This window comes from Phoca vitulina, unplaced genomic scaffold (assembly GCF_004348235.1).
Source record: "Phoca vitulina isolate PV1807 unplaced genomic scaffold, GSC_HSeal_1.0 scaffold89, whole genome shotgun sequence".
Lineage (NCBI taxonomy): Eukaryota > Metazoa > Chordata > Mammalia > Carnivora > Phocidae > Phoca > Phoca vitulina.
This window is the reverse complement of record NW_022589792.1, coordinates 2,114,357-2,124,102: the sequence shown is the minus strand read 5'-3', so window position 1 is coordinate 2,124,102 and position 9,746 is coordinate 2,114,357.

Sequence of the window (9,746 nt, the reverse complement as noted above, 5' to 3'; positions counted from 1 at the left end):
TCACCTGCGCTTAACGGTCCCAGGTGGCTCCGCTGCCGCGTCAGTGGCGCGGTGACCTGCACCGGCTGCGGGAGCCGTAGGGACGACGCCGGCGGACCGAGAAGCCGGGAAATGGTGAGCGTCCTGTTCGGTCCCTGCGCGCGGCCGCGTCTCCCCCGATCGTGCAGTGATCACGGGGGAGGGTCGTCAGGAGACAGTCCTGACTCGGTGTCGGAGGTTCGTGCGCAAGAGGTGCTGTGGTCCAGGGGCCCCAGTCCTTCCTTTCTCCCGAGCGGCCCCCGTTTTCTCCTGAGTGTTCCCGATGTTTGGGCGGCAGAGGGTCAAATCCACGACCCTGTCCCCCAGCCTTTCCTTTCCTCGGACTGGCAAATGCTTGTTTCCAAATCCCGCCCCGCCCCCCCAGACGCCAACTTCCCCTCTTCAGTTCATAGCATCAGTACCAACTGTTTGTTCTCCGCGGTGCAATTCGAACAGACGCAGTATTTTAATTGTTTATCATTTTCACACAGTCAATGGATGGCTCATTTTGAAAGGTTTATTCTTTGTTTGTGGATATTTTACATGAGCGGAAGCAGAGAATAATCACCTGGAGCAACTTTGCGTGAAAGCCTTGTGCCCCTCCCCCAAGATCTTTCCTGGGCTCAGCTATACTTTGGAACTTTGAACATCCTTTGAAACTTTCCTGAGTGATCTGTCCTGACCCCACTGCCCCTTCTTGGGTTTGTCACATTGAAAACATTTATTCAGTCTTTTAAAGTCTCTGTTTTACAATAAATGTAAAATGTATTTAATCAATAGGTCTTGAAAAACATTATATTTCCAAAGAGGCAAGAAAGAGGAGAAATTCGGGAGAAAATAGTACTATATTGCATGTGTTAAAGTTTCTTGTTTCTCTCTTTCTTCCCCTAGGCGGTGGAGTTTGTTTCTGAGGTCTGTTCCTTACTTTTGGGTGATTTCAAATGAAATTCCAGGGCTTAGACTTGCAACACCAGGGTGTTCAACTGTGATCGTTTATAAAACGGTTTCCTGCCGTGCAAATAATAATGAATTAACATCATTATTTTCTGAAAGCACGATGTACTTGTGGGTTTTCTTCTTAGAAAAATACCTTACAGGGGCGCCTGGGTGGCTCAGTTGTTAAGCGTCTGCCTTCGGCTCAGGTCATGATCCCGGGATTCTGGGATCGAGCCCCGCATCGGGCTCCCTGCTCAGCCGGAAGCCTGCTTCTCCCTCTCCACTCCCCCTGCTTGTGTTCCTGTCTCTCTATCTCTCTCCGTCAAATAAATAAATAAAATCCTTTAAGATAAAGAAAAATACCTTACAGTTTTCTTCCCACCTTTTTCATAATCGCTGGGTTTGAGGGATTTTTTTTTTTTTTAAGATTTTATTTATTTATTCGAGAGACAGGGAGAGATCGCAAGAGAGCGAGCAGGGGGAGGAGTAGAAGCAGAGGGACAAGCAGCGCCTGGCGCAGAAGCTGTAGCAGGGGCCCAACTTCACCACCTGAGATTGTGACCCCAGCTGAAATCAAGAGTCAGGCTCTCAACCACGAGCCACCCAGGTGCCCCGGGTTTGAGGGATTTTGCTGGATTGTTCAGACACTGGCTTTGTGTTAAAGTATCCGCGGTGGTCTAGAGCAACTCTAGTGGGGTCAGAGGCATGCAGTCATTGGCTCTAAAATAAGGTCCATCTCACCCCCAAAGCACTTCAAGGCCCAGTTGTTCTTTCTGTGGGGCTCGCCTTGCAGGTGTCCTACCTACTCACACACACCTGAGAAGGAGCCCTCAATACTGAAAGTACAGAGCCCTGGAAAGCTGGGGATGGAGGTGCTCGGGGTGGGGGTGTTGGGGGATGTTGGGGGGTGAGACACTCTTTCTGAGGTTGTAACGTGTTCCCTTGGGCCTTTTCTAAACATAAATTGGAGTTTTGCATCCGCAATGTAGAGGAACTCAGAGTGTAAATTGTTTGCATTGAGAAAGTCTGTGAAAGTCAAGTTCTGTGTTCTGGATTAGGGTCAGTGACTGGGGAGGTTATTTGGGGCAGAACCTTGAACTGAATCCTGCTGAGAGTTTCCTCACCTGGGAGAATGGAAGCCTGAGGAAGGGAGCGGTTCCCTTATGCCCCGGGGAGGGGACGGTGTGTGGGGCTCCCAGGGTTCATTCCCGTGGCTGCTCACTGACCCACTCCAGGGCTGCTGTCCCCACCGGGAGAGTCTAGAATGTGGAACCTTCTGAATGTGGCTTTTCTTCCTGGGGGAAGCACGCTGCTCATCTGTGCTGAGTCCACTGTTTCTTTCCTTTGGATTCCTTTATTGATTGAATAGTGCAGCCCTTTGGCTCTGGCTTCCCTCAGCACTTGGGCTGCTAAACTGTAAGTTGACCGAGAGAGATGGTGTGGGCAAAGCTAGAAATTTGTGGAACCAAATAGAATTTATGTGAGATGTGAGATGCATTCATTTAAGTTCTCAGGTCATTTTTATTTTTGGATCAGCTTTTGTTTGTATGTGTCCCTAGAGAACACTGACATTCAACAGGCTAAAGCAATTGAATTCCTATTTTAATCGATGTGAGGAAAACTGCCCAAAGCTTAGTGTAAATCTTTGAAAACCTAGTGCATTTAAGGAGCTAAACTCAAACCCCTAAAAGCATTAGCATATGCTACTTATTCCTGAAAATATCTTGAGTGTGGATTAGGGGAAGGACACACTGTTGATGGAAGATTGTCAAGCACAATGGTCAAGAAAGAATTCTTGAGATGTTTTATGGTGCAAAAAGGAGTTTTTTTTAGAGCATGGGGACAGGACCTGTGGGCAGAGAGCCGCACTGTGATTGTGAGGAGTGACTGATTACATAGGGTTTTCTATCTTTTGGAGGTGAAGGTGATGTTAGGGCCCCAGGAAATTGAGTCTCTAGGTTCCTGGGGCCTATTATTAAGATGGTGTTTTTCCTGTAAATCATTAAGACAGTTACCAACTAGAGTGTAGTTTCAGGTCCTAAATGACTGTGATCTTTATCAGCTGAGCATTTGTTTTTCCCCTGCCTTTGTTCTTGGGCAGTTACTAGTGCCTGAGGAATGTTATATGTATATCCCACATTAAAGGGGGTGGTTTCGGGGTGTCTGCTCGTGTTTTGCCCTCGGCTTGCCTTTAGCTCTTTCAACAGTGATGCTAGTTTGCTCCTTGGTGAGTTACAGTAGAGACTCAGCCAAGGGGAGTAATCACACAAAGAAAACTATTTGCAACAAATAAGGAGATCACTGGGGATAATTTCCAAAGCCTTGTCTCTGTGCAGCGGTGAGTGGGTTCCTTCTCTTTAGGGTTAGGATGAATATCCAGAAAGGAGAATTTTTTCCTTGTATGTAGAGGTGGGCATAAGGTTTCACATGGGTCTTTTTTTTTTTTTTAAGATTTATTTATTTTAGAGAGGGCACAAGTGCGAGTGGGGGGGAGGGGCAAAGGGAGAGAGGGAGAGAGAATCCGCAAGCAGACTCCCTGCTAAGCCCAACACAGGGCTCCATCCCAGGACCCTGAGATCATCACCTAAGCTTAAACCAAGAGTCCCCCGCTTAACCGACTGAGCCACCCAGGTGCCTCAAGGTTTCACCTCCATCTTAGGAAACATGATTGTGCATACAGTGTGTGTTAATGAGTTTGTGCTCTTTCTTGGTTGTTTTTTAGTTTAGTTTTTGTTTTTTTTTTTTAAGTAGGCTCCACATCCAGTGTGGAGCCCAACGCAGGGCTTGAACTCACGACCATGAGATCAAGACCTGAGCTGAAATCGAGTTGGTGGCTTAAGGGACTGAGCCACCTAGGCGCCCCTTGGGCGGAGATTTTAACATTATAATGAAGTAGAGGTAACTGTTGGACCCTCTGTGGTCCATCTGCTCAGGTGTCAATCCTGTCTAAGCCACCTGAGCTCTTCTTGTTTGCCTTAAAAGGTAAAGTTCACATTCCTGTGACGAAGGGGTGGGGTTCAGAGGGGGTCTCACTGGTGACACTTTTACCCCCGTTAATGCTATTGGGCACAGTTTCAATCCTGCAAAAACAAGAATGTCTGTTAGGTGAGTCTTTACTTTTGAAACAGCACTGGGAGTTTTACCATTGATTTACTGTCTCTGACGCTCTTAGGCTATTTCCTGTCTGGGTAGAGACTGTTAGTTTTTGCATTCCTTCTCTTCCCTTAAAACCCTTAACTCCTGAAGTTTTTGTATTTCTGGGTATTTACCCAAAGAATGTGAAAACACTAATTTGTTTTTTGTTTGTTTTAAGATTTTATTTATTTATTTGACAGAGAGAGACAGCTAGAGAGGGAACACAAGCAGGGGGAGTGGGAGAGGGAGAAGCAGGCTTCCCGCCGAGCAGGGAGCCCGACGCGCGGCTCAATCCCAGGACCCTGGGATCATGACCTGAGCTGAAGGCAGACGCTTAACGACTGAGCCACCCAGGCGCCCCTGGAAACACTAATTTGGAAAGGTATATGCACCCTTATGTTCATTGCATTATTTGCAATAGCAAAGATACGGAAGCAACCTAAGTATTCATTGATAGATGAATAAAGAAGATGTGAAAGATAGATATAAAATGGAAGTCTAGTTACCATCTGTCACCATACAAAAGTATTACAATTTGACTATATTCTCTATGCTTTATTTTACATCTCTGTGACTTAGTGTATTTTATAACAGGAAGTTTGTACCTCTTAATAACTTCTACTGATTTCATCATTCATCCTATCCTCTTCCCTTTTGGCAACCACCAGTCTGTCCTCTGTATTTATATTTCTGTTTTGTTTTCTTCATTTTGTTTTTTAGGTTCCACATACACATGAAATCATGTGGTATTTGTCTTTCTCTGACTTACTTCACTTAGTATAATACCTTTTAGGTTCATCCATGTTGTCACACATGGCAAGATTTTATTGTTTTTTGTGGTTAAATTGTAGTCCTTTTTGTCTTTTTGGTATTAGCCATTCTGAGAGATGTGAGGTGATATCTCATTGTGGTTTTGATTTGTGTTTCCCTGATGATTAGTGATGCTGAGTTATCTGTTTCTGTTGGCCATCTGTGTGTCTTTGGACAAATGTCTCTTCAGGTCCTTTGCCCATTTTTATATTTTTATTCTTTTTAGAGATTTTATTTATTTGTCAGAGAGAGAGAGAGCACAAGCGGGGGTGGGGGCAGCAGGCAGAGGGAGAAGCAGGCTCCCCGCAGAGCAAGGAGCCCAATGGGGGACTTGATCCCATGGCCTGAGCCGAAGGCTGATGCTTAACCAACTGAGCCACCCATGCGTCCCCCTTTGCCCATTTTTAAATCAGATTTTTTTGGTGTTGAGTTGTATGAATTGTTTTTTTTTCTTTTTTTAGATTTTATTTATTTGAGTGACAGAACGAGCACGAGAGACAGCACATGAGCAGGGGCAGAGGGACAGGGAGAAGCAGGCTCTCCTGCTAAGCAGGGAACCCAACATGGGGTTCAATCCCAGGACCCTGAGATCCTGACCTGAGCTGAAGGCAGATGCGTAACTGACTGAGCCATCCAGGAGCCCCAAGTTGTAAGAGTTCTTTATATATTTTAGATATTAACTACTACTTCGATATAGCATTTGCAAATATCTTCTCTCATTCAGGAGTTTGCCTTTTCATTTTGTTGATGGTTTCCTTTGTTGTAAAAATCTTTTTACTTTCATGTAGTTGCACTTGTTGATTTTTGCTTTTGGTGCCCTTGCCTGAGGAGACATCCAAAAAGATACTGCTGAGACCAATGTCCAAGATTTACAGCCCATGTTTTTTGTTTGTTTGTTTGTTTGTTTTTTATTTTTAGGAGTTTTAGTTTCAGGTCTTACCATTTAGGTCTTTAATCCATTTTGGGTTTATTTTTGTATGTTACATAAGAAAGTGGTCTGGTTTCATTCTTTGCATGTTGCAGTCCAGTTTTCCCAACACCATTTATTGTCTTTTCCTTATTATATATTCTTGCCTCCTTTGTCATAGATTAATTGACCATTTAAGTGTGGGTTTATTTATGGGCTGTATTCTGTTCCATTGATGTCTTTGTCTGTTTTCATGCTAGTGCCATACTGTTTTGATTACTGTAGCTCTATGGTATAATTTGAAATCTAGGAGCATGATACCTCCAGCTTTGTTCATTCTCAAGATTTCCTTGGCTATTCAGAGTCTTTTGTGGTTCCATAAAATTTTAGGATTATTCTATTTCTGTGAAAAATGCCAAAAATGCTATTGGTATTTTGATAGAAATTGCACTTAATCTGTAGATTGCTTTGGGTAGTATGGACATTTTAGTAGTATTAATTCTCCCAATCAATGAGCATGGTATAGCATTACATTAATCTGTGTCATCTTAAACTTCTTTCATCAGTTTATCATAGTATTTAGAGTACAGGTTTTTCACCTTCTTGGTTAAATTTATTCATAGGTCTTTTTATTCTTTCAGATGCAATAGCAAATAGAATTGTTTTCTTAGTTTCCTTTTTTGATATTTATTGTATAGAAATGCAACAGATTGTATATTAATTTTATATCTTGCAACTTCACTGAATTCATTCATTCTAATAGTTTTTTGGTGGAATCTTTAGGATTTTCTATATATCATATCATGTCAGCTGCAAATAGTGATAGATTTATTTCTTCCTTACCAATTTGGATGTCATTTATTTATTTGTTTGTTTATTTATCTTTTTTCCTGTTTATTTATTTATTTTTAGAGGTGGGGGAGGGACAGAAAGAGGGAGAGAAAGAATTTTAAGCAGGCTCCACGCCCAGCATGGAGCCCGATATGGGGCTTGATCTCCCTTCTGGCCTGCTAAGTTTCTGCTGAAAAATCAGCTTATGGTCTTATGGGTGTTCCCTTATATGTAACTAGTTGTGTATCTCTTGCTGCCTTTAAGATTTTCTTTCTCTTTTATTTTTGACATATTAATATGTGTCTTTGTGTGGACTTCATTGGGTTCATCTTGCTTAGGGCTTTCTGTGCTTCCTAGACCTGAATGTCTGTTTTCTTCCCCAGGATAGGGACGTTTTCAGCCATTATTTCTTCAGATATGTTTTCTGTCCCTTTCCCTCTCTTCTCCTTCTGGGACCCCTATAATGTGAATGTCAGCATGTTTGATGTTGTCTCAGAGGTCCCTCAAACTATCTTCATTTCTATTATTCTTTTTCCTTTTTTGCTCTTCAGTTTGGATGATTTTCACTACCTTTTCTTCCACATTGCTGATCTGTTTTTTTGCATCCTTTAATCTGCTGTCAATTCCCTCTCATGTATTTTTCATTTCTTATTAGTATTCTTCAGTTCTGATTGGTTCATTTTTAATATTTTCTCTTTGTTGAAGATTTCACTGTGTTCACCCATTCTTCTTCTGAGTTTGGTGAACATATGACCATTACTTTGAACTCTATCAGGTAGATTATCTCCATTTCATTTATTTCTTTTCCTGAGGTTTTGTCTTGTTCTTTCATTTAGAACTTATTCTTCTGTCTCCTTATTTTGCCCGGTTCTCTGTGTTTGTTTCTGTATTTTAGGTAGATCAGCTATGTCTCCTGGTATTGAAGGAGTAGTCTCATGTAGAAAGCACCTTTTGGGGCCCAGAAGTACAGTTCCCCTAGTCAGCAGAACCAGGCACTCCAGTGGTGTTACCTATGTGGGCTGCCTATGCCTTCCTCTTGTGGATGGGCCATGACTGCTGCAGGCATGCTTGTGGGAAGGCCCCGCTGTGATTGCTGTGGGCACACTGGTGTGCGGGGCCTCCAGCACTCACCAGTACAGGTGTTTGGAGGGGCACCAGTCCTGGCCAGGGCTGCGTGCTATGTGTGGTGGTGGGGATGGGGGCAGGAGCTTTGAAGGGTGTGCTGGCCAAGGCCACCTCCTGGATGTGATGGTGCAGTAGCTGCTTTTGGGGGGCTTTGGTCCTAAGATGTGTCAGGGTGGCACCTGCCGGGGTGGGCAAGTTCAGCAGGGTGGGTCTGCAGGGGAACACCAGGGTGAGGTGAACAGTGCTAGCAAGGTAGGTGGAGAGTGTCAGAACTGGCACCTGCTAGCATTGGTCAGCTAGTCTGAAGGAGCACAAGAAAATTGTTCCCAGCAGGGCCTTCTTCCTTGGGGAACTTCCTACAGATTCCTGCCCCTTTGGCACAGTCCCTAAAATTAGTCAGTAAATCTCTTTTACATATGGCCCAGGTGCTTTTCAAACTGCTGTCTCTGTGCTGGGTCTCTGAGTGAGTTTGTGCACTGGTCCTTTAAGAGCAGAGTCTCAGTTTCCTGTAGCCCACCAGCTCTCCTGGAGTTAAGCCCCACTGATTTTCAAAGCCCCTGGAGTTAAGCCCCACTGATTTTCAAAGCCAGATATTATGGAGGCTCATTTTCCTAGTGCCCGTCCCCAGAGCCAAGGGTGCCTGATGTGGGGCTTGAATCCTTTCCTCCTCAAGGTGGACATTTGTGCCTGTGATAATTTTCCCATTTGCAGGTCCCCCACACCAGGGGGACTGCATCTCAGCCCCTTCTACCTATCTTTTTTTTAAGATTATTTATTTATTTATTTATTTATTTGACAGAGAGAGAGAGAGACACAGCAAGAGAGGGAACCCAAGCAGGGGGAGTGGGAGAGGGAGAGAAGCAGGTTTCCCGCTGAGCAGGGAGCCCCATGCGGGGCTCGATCCCAGGACCCTGGGATCACAACCTGAGCTGAAGGCAGACACTTAACTGCTGAGCCACCCAGGCACCCCCAGTCATTATTTCTTTAAATAAGCTTTCTACCGCCTTCCAGGACTTCCATATTAAATATGATATTTCTCTTGATGGTGTCGCATCAGTCTTATAAGCTCCCTTCATTCCTTTTCATTCTTTTTCTTTTTATTCCTCTAACTGGGTAATTTCAAATGGTCTGTCTAGAGTCTCACAGATTCTTTCTTCTGCTTGACCAAGTTAGCTCTCAAAGTTATGTATGGCATATTTTATTTCAGTCATTGTATTCTTCTGCTCCAGAATTTCTTTTTGGTTCTTTATGATTTTTATCTGTCTCTTGAACTCATTTTTCTCTTGTATTATTTTCCTGATTTCATTGAGTTGACTATCTGTGCTCTCGTGAAACTTGTTGATCTTCCTTAAAACAATTATGAGCTCTGTATCTGACAATTTGTAGATATCCATTTCTGTGGAATTGGTCACTGAAAAATTATTGTGTTCCTTTGTGGTATCATTTTTCCTTGTTGTTTTGTGTTTCTTGAAGTCTTGTGTTGCTGTCTTTGCATTTGAAGAAACGGTCAGCACTCACAGTATTTACTGACTGACTTTGGGAGAGAAACACCTTCACCAGTCAGCCCAACTAGATATTCTGAGGCTGTCTCAAACCTTTTCTAGGGATACACCCACATCATGCCTCTTTTGCCTCTTTGGGGGAAATTCTTAAGGCTATATGCCTTCTCTTGCTCTTTCAAAGCCAAGATGCGGGCTGACAGCTTCTCATCTGTTTTCCCTAAGGTTGTCCCGAAATACTCAAGCGTCTGTGTCTTCTCCCAATTCCACCAAGTCAGACTGGCTGGATGTACATGCTTGGAAGACATCTGTTTGTGCTCATCATCTCAGGGTATGCAGGGAGCTAGATACAGCGTGGGGGTTGAGGCATGTGGAGCATCAGGCACACCCATAAGCCAGTTGGAAATGTCCCCAGCAGCTGGTATGTGAGCCTCTTGATGGTGTTTTTAGCAGACAGCAGGGTCTGCAGCACTTTTGAAAATTTC